Below are 14696 nucleotides of genomic sequence, written 5' to 3' on the forward strand. Positions count from 1 at the left end.
GGCCAGCCCCAGGCTCGTATCAGAATCAATTTTGCGGATCTGCTAATTAGGGAAGATGGCCTTTTACCCTAGAAGACAAAAATTAACCCTGTAAAGGTAACCTGCATGTCTGGGCTGAGCAACCTCGCCCACCCCCGCCCCAATATGTGTTTCAGCTCTTAGCATGCCCTGGCTGGCTGGGCACAGGCTGGTGATCATAAACCAGTCCGATCTGATAGAATGTCAAATATGTTTGTTTTCATTGGTACACAACTATGCACGTGTGTTTCATATGTTCTTAGATATCTGTTCTTCCATCTCTTTGTGTCTCTCTCTACCCAGCAGTGGCATTTGTCAGCTTCTGTTGACAAGTGGGATTGGGGTTGGGGTGTGAGGCTGGGTTTCTGGTGTGAATTTCTGAGGTTGGTTACAGGTGCTGAAACCAGGGGCCGGAGCCTGGCAGTAGGTGGGGTGTGGCCCTCACTGCGTTTCCTGTGGGAGCTGGGCCTCAGTCAGTCATGTGGGCCAGTTCACCAGAGCAGGAAAGGGACAGATCAGGAGGGCCAGCTCTGGAAACAGCGCCTGGGTAGGGCAGGGCTCGGGGAGCGGACCTGGGTGCCCACAGCTCCTCTGGTCTGGCATGGGCAGGGGGGACGGGGACGGGCGGGAGGGAGAGTCTGCTTAGAGCAAGTCTCGGTTTCAGTCCCAGAGGAAGTTGGCTGAGTGCCACTCACCCAAACTAGGTCACAGGTTAGGGGGAGCCCAGGGCTCGGGCCTGGTGGTGGGTGCCCCAGCATTCAGGGCTGGGAAGGGGAGTGGAAGAGGAAGAGGGGAATCCAAGTGTGAGCCTTGGTGATGGTGGCCCTGGGGAGCAAAGGGGTCTCAGAAGTTCCAGTCAAGGGAGCAAGAGGCAGCAGGGACAGGACCCAAGGTGGAAGGTCTAGTGGTCTTCCTCTCCTACAGGTTACTGCACAATCTACCGCTCAGGTGTTCTCACCCATGGGCAGAGAGACGCATCTACTAGGATGTTTGTGGGGGTCTTGTTTGTAACAGGATAGAATTGAAACAATGAAATTGTCCATTAGCAGGGGACCTAGGGTATCTGTAATATATATCAACACAGAGTGAGATGCTCTGGGGATATTGGAAAGGAAGAGGTAGGCCTGTAGGAATTGGTACGGAAAACATTGCAAATATGTGTTGTGAGTGAGAAAAGCCAAGAGCAGAGCACAGAGAATAGTAGGCACCATTTGAACAAAAGTAGATCTACAAATGATGCTTGTATATTGTATCAATTAGGATGGGTTCTCCTGCAAGGAATAAAAAACCCAGCTAACAATGGTTAAAAAAATAAGGGTTTATTTTTTTCCTGTAACTCCACATCTGGAGGGAAGCAGTTGCTGCTTACCAAGCTTCTTTTCTGTGCCAGCTTCACGAAACTTGTTGGCTTTTTAATCCTTACACGTTTTTCCTCATGGTCCCAAAAAGGCTGCTGCAGGTGTGAACATCACATCCAAGTACAAAGAATGAAGAAGGGGACAGGACAGGACCAGAAACGATTGTCTTTTCTTAAAATCTGGAAATTGAGAGGTTCTCAGATGCCTCTCTGTTCCCTCCTGCCCCCACCAAGGGCCAACTCACGTCCACATCTCATTGTCTACGACAGGGTCACATGCCCGTCCCCAACCCCAGGGGCAGGGAAGGCTGGGAAAGCAGGTGTCTGGCTCTCCAGTCACTATAGCAAGGAAAGAGAGTCTGAAAAAGCTGTCACATTAGCCAGTCAATAGGGTCTGCCCTGTGCCTGCAAAGGACTTGGTGGGAAGGGTCCCCTGGGGCTCTTGATAGTGATGCCTCTGGGGAACAGGCTGTGGGATCTGAGATGGTAGAGTGGCTTACTTTTTTCATTATATATCCTTTCATGCTCTGACTTTCTTGTTACCATGTGTATGTGGGACTTTTTCAATTAAAAAAACTTAGTAATTAAAATCAAAAGCAAGCATCGTGAAATGCAGAGGGTGCAATGTGCCAGGCTGAGAGAGGCGATTCAGGAGACGGGGTCTGGGGAGAGCCCTGAGGCTCCTTCCTGTCTGTGGGGGCACAGCCATTTATGGGCTCCTGAGGCTGAGTCCGTGGGTGAGTGGGCTGATGATGGGTGTGAGGGAAGACCCTTGTGCTTGGCACCTGGGGGGTGGGAATGGGGGTGGAGCTCGCCCAGGACTGCACCTGGAGTGGGGAGAGAGGGGAGGCAGGGGCAGAGGGGATGGGAGAGTCGGGTCCCCCGTCTTTCAGCCGTTTACTTACTGGGTGTCTCAGACTTTCTAGCTGCCTTGTCTTCCAGAGGGCAGTGTTGAAACCACCTTCTCAGGAAAATCCCTTCGTTCCTTGCTCTAGACTGATGCGTGTTTCTAACTCTGCTCACCAGCTGGACATGTGTCTTTGACGACACAGCATGAAGTGGAAATGGGAAGATGGTCTGAATCAGTCCTTGAATCAGATGACTGCGATGAAACTGGAAGAGAGTCACAGAGGCTGATGTCACTTACGCTGGGCAGGAGGGTGGGCCCAGAGACAAGGGAAGGCCAGTGGCGCAGGCCAAGGCCACTGGAGGGAGTCTTTCCCCATCTGATGAGTGGTCTGTAATGGCCCTGTGGGGGGTCGTGTCACAGCTGGACTAAGGACAGGACTTGCTCTGTGGACCAGGGAATCGGAGACCCTGGTCTCGCCCTGGTTTTAAAATTGAGCCCCTGTTCTCCATTCATCTATCTACAGGTGGTTCTTCCCTCCAGAAGTCTAAGACGGGAGAGAATTTAGTATGAGCCCCTGGACTTTTCCTTAGCAGAGGCTCAGTCTGTACCAGGTGTATGTGATTTGCTTGTGTGTGCAAGAGAAAGCACAGCGTCGCGTGAATCCTGATGCTCACGAATAGAACCGCCAGCTGAGGCTGACACTCCAGTGCCTCCCTGACAGTGTATCGGGACCAGTCATAGAGTCAGGAAGGACTTTATAGAGATTCATAGATTTTTCAGGTAGCCAATCCTTAAACTCACAGAGCACACAGATTGTCTAGATCTGAAAACCTAAAGGCAGATGTATCAGTCAGAGCTCATTGCAGGAAACGGAAACCATTCTAGAAATATTAAGTGGAAAGAGTCTTAATACAGAGAATTTTGTCTTTACAAAATGGTTGCAAAGGCTGAAGGAGCAGGTTCTCTGCTGGGCCGCTGGAAGGACTCCGAGAAGAATACAGACCCGGCCCCTGGGAGAGCTGCTGCCTCTGAGACTTCCCGAGAGAGGGGCTGCTGCGGCACCTGCTGCTCCTGGAGAACGCTGCCCAAGGCCCCAGTCCGATCCTGGGATCAGGAAGGCACGAGCTGGGGAATGGAGACTGTGAGGTTGCTGCTGGAAACCCCGCCTCTCTGCGACCTAATTTGCAGCAGTGACCGTCAAGCTTTGCAGGAAGAGGGCATCTGGCTCACGTCCGCCTTCTACAGGTGTCCTTTGGTGCAAGCTAATTTGCATCCAGAACCCTAGCTGCAAGGAGGCCTGGGAAATGCCTCCCAATTCTTGCATCGGACAGAAGGAGAGGTCAAGTGGGCCATTCGAGAGAGTCCGGCTCACAGGTCAATGCCAGTGGGTGCTGGATGGCTTAAGTGGATTGATGCAATATTGACTCTTCAGGAAAAGTTTGACTCAGAAACGTGTTACATGTTGGGTGGTAAGTTCTGGAAAGCATCCATTTCTCCCAATTTCCACATGTGATACTAGATGCTTCTGGTCTCAGCTCTGTGGTATTTTGATATGTGGCCTTGAACAAGCCTCAGTTGCCCCATTTGTAAAACAGTGATGTGTGACAGGCCTGAAGGTGGCTTCCAGCTTCGGGCTATTTCTCACGGTATCATTTGGCGCACACTTTGGGTCCTGAGCTGGGCAAATCTTATAAGCACTTCTATGAACAGCCACTCTTTGTTCCTGGGGTTTCCAGACATCGAGTGCACTTCCCTGGGGGCTTTTCTGAGAGCTCGTGAAGATCAAAGAGAATTAGGAGGAAGAAAAACTTGTGGAAAGCTTGGTAAAGCCCAAGCAAAAGTGGCTTGTTGCCCCAGCACCAATGTCTGCTGTCGGATGTGGGGCTTCGTAATTTCCAAGGCCCTGTGCCATTTGCTGTTCCCAGCAGTGGCCTCTTTGCGGATGAGGAAACTATGGCTTGGCCAGCTCTGTGACATTAGGGACGATGCTTCAGAGAACACATGACTGGTGGGGCAAGGGGGAGAACACATGTCCCAGGGCTCTGCCAGCGATCAGAAAGGGCACTGTTCCCTGGGGACTCCACCAGTCCCTAGCTGGGCTCTCCACAGAGAGGGGAATCGAGGGTTGGGGATGAGATGAGACCCTCTTCTGCCTCTCTATCCATGGGCTCAGTGCTATGCCAGTAAATGTTTAACAACCGACCAAAAAAAAAAAAAAAGAGACAAAATAAAACGCCATGTTTGCCCATTTCTGTCGTGTAAATACTCACACCATGCCCATTCCAAACTACCTATGAGACATCACCAAGGGCACATCTAGGAATGATGCTCACATTTGGCTTTAGTGATGTGGGGAGGGCTGCCCTAGGTGGTCCGCCGCCATGCCTATTGGTGAAATCTCTCATTATTCATGAGAGAAGTGGTGGAGAGTGACTGACCAGCCTGAGGATCACGGAGACCGAGGGGAACACAGGCTGCCCGGCTTAATGGGTCCTGCCCCGAGGAGGCAGTGACATCACCCTGAGGCAGGAGATGGTCTGAGCTCATTCGTTGACTGTTCTCCAGAAGGAATGGTTTTCGGGTACCAGCCTAACCACTTCTTATCCACTGCCAGTGACCGCAGGGACTGGTCCAAGGCCACACAGCTGGTGCCTACCCATCCTGAGGCTCTCACCTCAGCTCTGTGAATAAGCCCTCATTTCTCAGAGGCCTCAGAGGGAGGGATGCTCGGCAGCTCTCCTTCCCCAGCAGGCCAGAGGGAAAAAGTAGGGTGTTGACCTGAGGCGTGGAGAGGACCCCCAGACTCTCAGCCCACCTGGAGTCATCTCCGCACTCCCCTGGCCCCGCTGGAAGCTCACTCTCCCTCACCCGTGGCCTGTTCTCCCTCTCTTCCCTTCTTCCAGACCCAGGAAGGAGCTAGTGTCCCAGGGCATGCAGGGGACATTCAGGGATTGCCCTGGGATTGTTGGAGAGAAATCCCTTCCACCACTGTGGCTGAGCGCGGCTGGCGCTGGGCCGGGGGGAGCCTGAGGAGGAAGTACGATGACCCCCGGCCACGCACCTCTGTGGCTTGTCACGGAGGACTCCAACAGGAAGTGACTCTTCACGCAGGGGGACCCATGCGTGCCCTTTGGAACTTGTCCCCACCTCACCCTTTAAAGAATTCAAGCAAAATCACAGAAACAATCCAAAATGGCGAATTGGTTAAAAATACAGATGCTGGAGCCAGATCGTCTGGCTTGGAACCCAGGCTGCACCGGGTCCCAGCTGTGTGATATCAGGCAACTGTCTTCTCTCTTCTCCACCTCAGGGTTTTCGTCTATAAAATGCTAATAACAATAGTTAATAAGACCGACCTGTAAGGCTGTTGAGAGGATTAAATGGTTAGAGCCACCGTAACCACGTGGGCTGGTGTGTGTATAGCCCTGACACAGTCGGAAATCAATAGCTATCAGCTGTTCAAGTATTATCGATATTGTAGTTGGTGGCCTCTGAGTCCTGGGGTTTCTTTAAGTCTTTGGGGGTTTTGGCTTGTTTGGAGGGAGAAATTGTGCTTGTCATCCTGCCTGCCTGACGGGATCCTCCATGCTGGCCCTGTGCAAGCAACGAGGGACAGACACATGCTTAATGGCAGTGATGGTGCGTTCTTTCACGGCAGGCTGGAGGAGGCACCTCCCTGATGTCTCTTTCTCAGCCTCTTGCACCATTGCACCCTTGGGAATATTGCCTTTATGACCCTCCAGGGGCATCCATGGTCTGGGGGAAGATGCTGAGGAGCAGAGTTCCGATGGACCTCGGTTCAACTGGACTTAGAATTCCAGATCTGCCACTACCAAGCTCTGTGACATTGAGCAGGTGAGTTCACCTCTCTAAGCCTTGGTTTCCTATCCATAGCAATGAAAGGAACTGTAGTTATTGATATTAATATTGCTCGTGAGAAGGAGGGAGGCATAACTATGAATATTAAATGAGATCGTGGGAATGTCCCAGGCCCAGGGTGGGAACACAGTCTTTCAAATCTTAGTGCCAAAGTGGGTTATGTGGTTTAGGCAATTATGTCCTTTCATTCTCATAAAAGCCTGTGAGCAGTCACATTTCTTAGTAACCCAGTGTACAGATGGTCTGATGGAGGCCGAGGGCCATGCCACCTGCCCAGGGCCGTAGAGTGCGGCCACTGCTGAGTGGGTGTCAGCCGGGCTCTGCTCCGAGCTCAGAGCTGCCCAGGAGCTCTGCCAGCTCCTACTGTGCCTTTCCTTTCTTTCTGCCATGTCTGAGGAACTCAGCCCAAGAACCACCAGCCACAGTCCTGAATGGGCCCTTTCTTCCTTGAGGACACCTGGATGGAGGCTGGGGCGCCCGGAGGCGGCAGAGTGACAGCAGGTGGAGATGGTTTCTGTTTGCCTCTTGGTTCTCAAGTGTTTCCTCTGATAACATTCATAGCGAGCCGCACTGCTGGACGTTTACAGCCCACCCTGAGGGCCGGAAGTGCCCTGGCCACGGAGGAGAAGAGGAAAGAGGAGGAGGGGATGGATGGGAAGGAGGAGGGGCAGGAATGAGGGGCAGCAGGAGAGGCGGCCACGGCCTAGTGGCTGAGCAGGGCCTGAGCGCACTGTTCCTGAAGGCGTTTAGAAAGTCTAGCTTTCTCCACCAGAGCTTCCTTTGGGCTAAGAAATTCCCGAGACATTTGCAATGTAAAGGGCGGCCGACCTCCGTGACGCAGGGGATGAGATACCATCAGAACGAGAGCATATTTAGAAGACAGGAAATGAGCCCTCCAGCCTGCCCTTGACTTCGAGCAGGCGTTTTGCCTTGTGAGCACCCGGAGTTGACCGAGAGGCTGCAGGGCAATGTGAGAGGAAATCGTTCTGGCTGTGCTGAGGCGCCCATTTCTTCCCTTTTTCTCCTCCCACCCCTCTTTCTGTTTCTGTGCTTGCAGGCTTGGCTGGGGTTGTCCCAAAGTGATGGGGAGAAATGACATTTTGCTAGGAACTGAGTCATTTTGCTGGATTTTTTCAGCCATGTCCCTGATTAGTAAACCTGTCTCAAGAATGGGAAAATGCATGGGGCTATTTTTAAGTGTTCTCAGCATCAATGATCCTAATTCCTAGAACAGACATCAATGGCCTTTCTAGTCTCAAGCGTAGATAAACACTTAGCAGCTGTGTGACCTTTGGCAAATGAGCCTTGCTGAGTGTCAGTTTGCTCATCTGTAAAATGGGGCTAACACTCCCTCCCTCACAGGCAGAGGATGAAATGATTGTGGGCACCCACTCCCTGCCTCCTTGCAGTGTGTGGTGCCTGTGGGCATTCAGTATACTGAGGGTTCCTCTTGTTATTTCTACGATAAGACACTGTTCCAAGACCAGCATGGGGAGTGGGTGAATTCGCCCATGTGCCAAACACAGGTGTGTTTATCAGTTTAAAATCCACCTTTGCTCACCTAGTGGGGGTATCAAACTGAATCTTGTGCTTAAATCAGCAGCCAGGGGAAAAGTTGGCAGCTTCCTCCAGTAAATCAACATTTGCCCAGCTCCTCTGTGCCAGCCCTGTGAGGGCAACTAGAGGGAGAGAGATGCCACACGGCCATGGCCGGGGGACTCTGTCCCAGGTGGAGATGGACGCACAAATGATGACAAGAGCAGTGGTGAGAGCGGTGAGGGCAGGGGGCACCTAACTCAGAATGGGGACTTTGGGAATGGCTTCTCTGGGGATCTCATTGTCCGTTATTGAAATCCAAGGACACTCCAGGATGCAGTGGAATTAGAAGGACGAAGACAGTTAGGGCGTTTTTATAGGTGTGCTTGGTGCAGACGCTCTCTCAGAGTAAACTGTGTGGAATACGTTCCATTCCAAGAGAGACACGTCCATGTGTCTAATATAAATGTCACTACTCTCAGTGTCATGTTCGCTGAGTACTAGACGCCATGCACAGGGCTTTGCTCATTTCATCTTCACAGCAGCTCTGTGTCCACTTGCCTAAGGTCTTATAGTGGAGAGAGGGCAGAGCTGGGATGTAAACAGAGCTCTGTGACATGTCCCTTCCCGTCACCAAGACCCCTACGTGCGTGCATCCTTCCTGACTCAGACCTGACTGGCCACCGTGCAGAGGGGCGATTTTGCTGTGGTCACTTATTGCTCCAAATTGGCTATAACGAGATGGATGTCCTAATGATAATTCCTCTGTTGGTGAGGGCTGCTGGAGGACAAGAGTGTTGCCCTGCGTGCCGGAGTGGGACTCCCCAGTGCCCTGGAGAGCAGGGCTCTCTTGTCGCCTTTGTTCTCCATCTCCAACAGTTTTGGGTGGTGGGGTGGTGCACAGGCCTGCTCATTCCTCAGCAGCTGCCTCTGGGGTGGAAGCCTCAGAGCCCACAAGGTCTCTGGTCCCTGGTCTGGCGTGGTTGTCAGCAGCTCAGGCTAAGGCTGGGAGACTGCGCCAGCTTCTGTGTGAAGGGCGGGGTGCTCAGGGGCCCACAGGAGGCTCACATGGGCAGCGTGTGCCAAGAGCAGAGTGGGGTCAATCTGGCTGTGGAATGTCCAATGTGCTTAAAGAAAATACTTTTTTTAAGAACTTCAGCAGATTTATTGCTCCTCTGCAATATAATTCAATGTGTCCTATTATATGAACTTACGTGAAATATAATACACAATTAGGTACACAATAGTGCCCCCTTACCCTCAGGGGATATGTTCCAAGACCCCTGGTGGATGCCTGAAACCACGGATGGCACCAAACCCTCTATATACTACGTTTCTTCCTATTCATACACCTATGATAAAGTTTAATTTATAAATTGAGCACAGTAAGAGATTGACAAAAATAACTCGTAATAACATAGAACCATTATAACAATATACTGTAATAAAAGTTACCATAGACCTTAGCAACCTCAGCGTATGGTTTTTCCCTTTCCTTTTTAAGTTGAGAACTTTCACATTTTCACTTAGAGGAAGTGCTCTTCAGCTGCTCCTTGGCATATCCAAATTGCCACCATCACCACTCTTGTATTTTGGGGTCATTATGAAGTAAAATAAGTGTGACTTGAACACAGCACTGTGATACTGCAACAATCGATCTGATAACCGAGACGGCTACTAAGTGACTAACGGGCCGATAGCGTATACAGTGTGGATCCGCTGGACAGAGGGGTGATTCACGTCCTGGGAATTTCATCACACTGTGCAGAACAGTGTGCAATTTAAACCTTATGAATTGTTTGCTTTGGAATTTTCCATTTAATATTTTCAGACTGGAGCTGAAACCATGGAAAGTGAAACCGTGGATAAGGGGGGACTATTGCATTATACTGTATAATTGGTGTCTCGGTTAACTTCCAGCTCTATAGCTTTCTTGCCAGAGGATCAGAGTTGAACTCAAATTAATCATTGTAGCTACTGGTTAGCATTTGTCATGAATTCAGAGGGGGGGTAATGGAAGCTATCATTGGAAGGAATCATAGGTGAGCTTTGACACTGGGGAATTAGCATTTGAATTATTCACAAATGACCTGGAAAGTCCAGATGCTACAGTCTTAATGCAGTTGAAGTATAGCGTCTCAGGCTTGGGAGGCTGTATGCTGGTGAGGAGGGCCCCCCGGAAGTGTTCACCTGCGCCTCTCAGAGCAGATCAGCGTCTCATGCGTGAAGTGAGGAAAATCATATTTCTCTGCAAAGAAAAAAAAAAAATCCAGCACAGAAAGCTATCTGCTAAGGTGATGCTGAGGGATACGGAGCAGTGACAGTTCTCAGCCAGGTACAAGCCATCATGCAGGCTTCAGAGAGGGGTGATTGCTGGCGATGGCAGGGTCGAGGAGTCTGGAGATTTGTGGAAGTTCCAACATGCACTGAGGCCATTGGGCTTCCATCATCTGAGGACCCCCTGCACCTGCCCAGCAGCTGCCGCAGCCTCAGGAGAGGAGGCAGAGTTAGTGCTAAGGGCTTCCCTCCCTGGCCCGGGCCTCTGCGTTTGGCTTCTTTCCATGTTCTGCAGCCGAGTGCGGGTCCTGGAACGCAGCATCACTTAGAGCACCCGGAGGACCGAGGGAGGCCCCAAGGCCTGTCCTGACACTTCCTGGTTGTCTGGAACCCAGGCGGATGCCTCACCTCTGGTGGGGGTGGGCAGTGGAGGGGCAGGGGCACACGGAGAGGCTGGCGTTGGTCCTGAACTCTAAGTCCAGCTGCGTGGCCTCAGACAAGTATTCAACCTCCCAGAGCCTCAATTTTATCTTCTCTCCAGTGGGGCTAATAATATTTCCCTCACAGAAGTGGGGAAGGAGTGAACGAGGCGCCCGGCACGGTGCCTGCCCACAGGGGGACTTGGTAAACAGAAGCCATTAGTAATAAAACGCTGCTGTTGGGGTAGCTGATTCTGCTTCTTTAAGAGAGCTGTCTTGGAGAGATTTTTACATCCTACTGTACTGTACCAAAGAGACAACTAAATTCCTGTTTACATATAAACCTAAACCCTCTTATTCTAACTGTGCCACCACCTTAAAAGACATATATTTATGCTTTCGGTTTTAGCCATTCATCTGTTTAGAAGCAGCACGCTCTTCCAGAGTGATTATGCTAATGCACATAAGGAGTGCAACAATCGCGCTGACTGCACTAACCATCTATTTGAACTACGTTGTACAAATAAGGTGTTATCTTAAATAAGCTCCTAATATAACTCAGTAATCACTATAATGCTTTTTGATGCAATTGTGGTGTTATTACTGAATTTAGCCATGAGTCTCAAATACTGAACCCTTGAGCAAACACCGGCAGTGCCCAGTTGCTGAATTCCCGACCTGGAGGAACTGGACGTGGCTGTCCTTGCAGGCTAGGGAGGGCAAGGGGTGGGCCGGCATTGTGCTTGGTCCCGGGACCAACACCCACAGCAGTAGGTGAAGAAGTGTGAAGGATTGCACCTGCCAGAGGTAGAGTCGTCCTTATCAGAAGCCTCATCAGAAAGAGGAGAAGGAACTATAAATATTGCACAGCGGGCACATTCCAGTGACAGTGGAGATATGAGCAGGCTTGGTCTGACTCACGGAGTGGAATGCAGACCAGGAAGGATTTCAGTCAGCTCCCGTCCTCTCTGCAGGGCTGACCCGACCTGCGTTGCCTCCTGACTCTCAAAGGAGGGTTGGAAAGGGACCGTGGGAACTTGTGGGGCAGGTGCATTTCTCTGGCAAGACTGAAAGAAGCACTCAGATCTCAAAGGAGAAACTCAGTTTATCCTCACATCTCATTAAAGAAGAAAATAGGACATCCATGTGAAAGTGGGGATTTAAAAATACGACTGTCCTTCCTTCCTTCTTCCCTGCCTCCTCCCTTCCTTCCTTTCTTCTTTCCCTCCTTCTTTTTATTTTAATAGTTGGGAGCATTTAGCTTAAAAAAGGGAAATGAGAGCCAATCTAGGAGAATGCTAGGAATCAAACGAGACGAACTTTAAGGAGAAGGTTGGAAGGACTGGTTAGCCAAGTAGTCTGAAGGCGGACATGAACGGCAGGTTCACTGTCCCGGCCCGAACTTGTCAGCGCAGTTCTCATGCAAAGAAGGTCCCTGGACTTTTTCCAGGGGAGAAGAGCAGTGTTCCCTGTTCACTGTGGAAAGAGTCCTCGACCTGGAGTCAGCAGGTTGAGTCCGTTGGTCACGATGCAGAGGGGCTCAGAAGCTGGGTCCGCCTTTCTCTTCACCCCCCGGCTGCAGAGAGGGACACTCACCTTCCCTCTCTGATGGTTATAGGTGAGCAACCAGGAGTCTGGAGATGGAGGTGCCACCTCATGAACCAGCGTACGCCAGGATCTGGAGCCTCAGGGCGTTTCCATCTTCTAGAACGCTGGTTGGCCTCATACGCTGCAGTCCCCGGTGAATGACACACTCAGGAAGATACTTCTGTAGAGGACAGAGAAAGCCGGCCTGCTGGGTCTATCCAGGGGTGTGGATGTCCGCACCTGGGGTGCTCGAACACTCTAGTGTCAGAACAAGTCTAGTGTCTTGACCACTCTAGAAGAATTGCAGAATGTGTCTTTCGTGGACACATAGAAACCCAAAGAGGCTGACCGAGTGTGGTCTGAAGGTGAGCTTAGGCAGAGGACTCATTTCAATGTCTCAGAACTACCTGTGACTTAATTTAAATTATTGCTGTTAAATTAAACTTCCAAATCATGTATAAAGTCTGTCCTCAGGTAGTTTCGTGTGTCTGGGAGCCCTCTTCATGCTTTCCTTTGACGGGGTCCACCATGCCTTCCTGTCCTGGCCCCAAGGTCCTTACCGAGGCAGACCTCATGACTTCGGAATTTAGAATTAACCTCCCGTTTCACAGATGAGAATATTAGGCCTGGTGAGACAGGGCTGAGGAGAGCTTACAGGGTGACTCAAAGGATGGGGGAGGGGCAGAGGCCACAGCCTCAGGAACAAGCACACAACTCTGGCCTCTAACACCAATGTGCTCTGAGATCTACGAAAAGCCACAGCCTCTCTGGGTCTTGGCTTTCTCATCTATGAAATAACATTTTGGGCAATATTATGGCCTGAGTTGTGTCCCCCTAAATTTATACACTGAAGTCCTGACCCCCAGTCCCTCAGAATGTGACTGTGTATTTGGAGACAGAGTCTTTACAGACGTGATGAAGGTAAAATGAGGTCATGAAGTGGGCCCCAATCCAAAATGACTACTGTCCTTATAAGAAGAGGATATTAGGACACAGACACACGCTTGGAAGACCAAGTGGGGACACAGAGAGAAGACAGCCATCTACGAGCCAAGGAGAGAGGCCTCAGGAGAAACCAGCCCTGCTGACACCTTGATCTCAGACTCCCAGCCTCCAGAACTGTGAGAAATAAATGTCTGTTTTTTAAGCCCCCAGTTTGTGGTTCTGTGTTATGGCCACCCTGGCAAACTCATAGAGACGAGATCATTCCATAGTATGTAGATGGAAAACACAAGCGTTTGTTCCTTGCTGCTGGTTAGTTACTGTGGACCCTTAAACTATCCATGGGCTGTGGTTGGCTGGGAGTTGAACAAATGAGATTGGGCCCTAAGAGGTTTCTGGAGCCTGAGGTCTTGGAATTGGCATTTATCCCTTCAGGAGACGCACTCTGCTGTGCTCTTTCCTCACCACCTCGCTGCCCTCTTGGCTGCCTCTCAGGGCCGAGCACATGCTGGTGGCTTCCTCTGCCCCAAACACTCCACATTCTTGCACATTTTGTCCAACGAGCAGGTCGATGTGACAGCAAGGAAAGCACAGCGACTTACTAAATGGTGTTGAAAGAGCAAAGAGAGAAATTGAAAACGGTCTACCATGGCCAGAGGCCAGCCAACCGGGAGTGGAGGGAGTGGAACTCCTGGTTCCTGGCGGTGGGGCCAGAAGGCATTTAGGCAGCATCTCACCGGGACTGTGTTTCAAAGATGGGAGTCGGAGGTCCCAGAGGAAAAATGACTCAGCCAAGGGAGGGCTGAATCTAGACCACTCACCTCTTGAGCACCACTCCTGGTACTTGTCACTAGGTCGTACTCATTTGGGAAACAGGAAAGGAAAAAAAAGACTCTTCAGATTCAGAAGTGCCTAGTGGGAGAAAACAACACATTTGAACCCTAAAGGTCTTCTCCAAATGAAATTGCTTGTTTTTTAGATTCATTTTGCTGTCTGAAGGAGTTACTAGAAACAGTTAAACATTATCATCTGCCCATCATGTGAGAATGACCATGAAGGTCGGAGAAAAACACAACATGCTTGTCTTGACTCATCGGAAAGTTACCCTCATGGCCATGCTGTTCGTGTTCTATGGGAGCTGTGGTGTGGGTCACACGGGTACTTTCTTCAGGTGCTCCAAGGTGAGGGCCACAGAGGAGGGGCACAGGGTTGGTGCATTGTCACCTCCGTGGAAGGTGCTGGATGGCTTCCTCAAAAAACAAAACAAACAAACAAACAGCAATGTATACTCATTGCTGCAAATTTAAAAATGAAAAAAGAGTAAAAACAAGAGAAGAAAAAGAAACTTCCTATATTTTCACAATCAGAAGTTCACTGCTATTACTCTTTGGTGTATTTTGTTTTTTCTATTTTTTCCTGCATGTTAATTTTCTTACTTAGTTGTAATCATCCTTTGATTGTAGGTTTCAGTGGAGAGGATCTAAGTTTTTCTCATTTCTCATTTTATCTCTCATACTTGTAGAGTGCTTGGCATGCAGTTGGTTCTCAATAAATGGTTTTAAATCAGTTTGTAGAACAATAATATATATCCAATTTTGTAGTCTCCTATTCTCATTTTAAATTATAATGTAGTCTCCCATATTTTTACTGGCTTTTTCTAACTAGTGTCTCTTTAATAAATGCATGTAAAATCAGAGTTTAGTGTACTTCACCATTTCCCTACTGCTGGACATTTAGGTGTTTTCTAGGTTTTCAGAATGCAGTGTATTCTTAATAAATAATAAAGCAATGAACATCTTTGTACATAAATATTTTTCCCCCATATTCTGGG

The 14696-nt window shown here is 49.9% G+C and overlaps 1 long non-coding RNA gene across 1 annotated transcript; it reads left to right on the forward strand.

Moving 5' to 3' along the window:
• Positions 1-2394: 2394 nt before the first annotated feature.
• LOC124240180 (uncharacterized) lies at positions 2395-13426 on the forward strand. Its single transcript, XR_006888799.1, has 3 exons — positions 2395-3694; positions 5969-6080; positions 11955-13426. It is a non-coding gene; the product is annotated as an uncharacterized LOC124240180 (long non-coding RNA).
• Positions 13427-14696: the final 1270 nt, after the last annotated feature.

The sequence above is a fragment of the Equus quagga genome, chromosome 5 (assembly GCF_021613505.1).
Source record: "Equus quagga isolate Etosha38 chromosome 5, UCLA_HA_Equagga_1.0, whole genome shotgun sequence".
Lineage (NCBI taxonomy): Eukaryota > Metazoa > Chordata > Mammalia > Perissodactyla > Equidae > Equus > Equus quagga.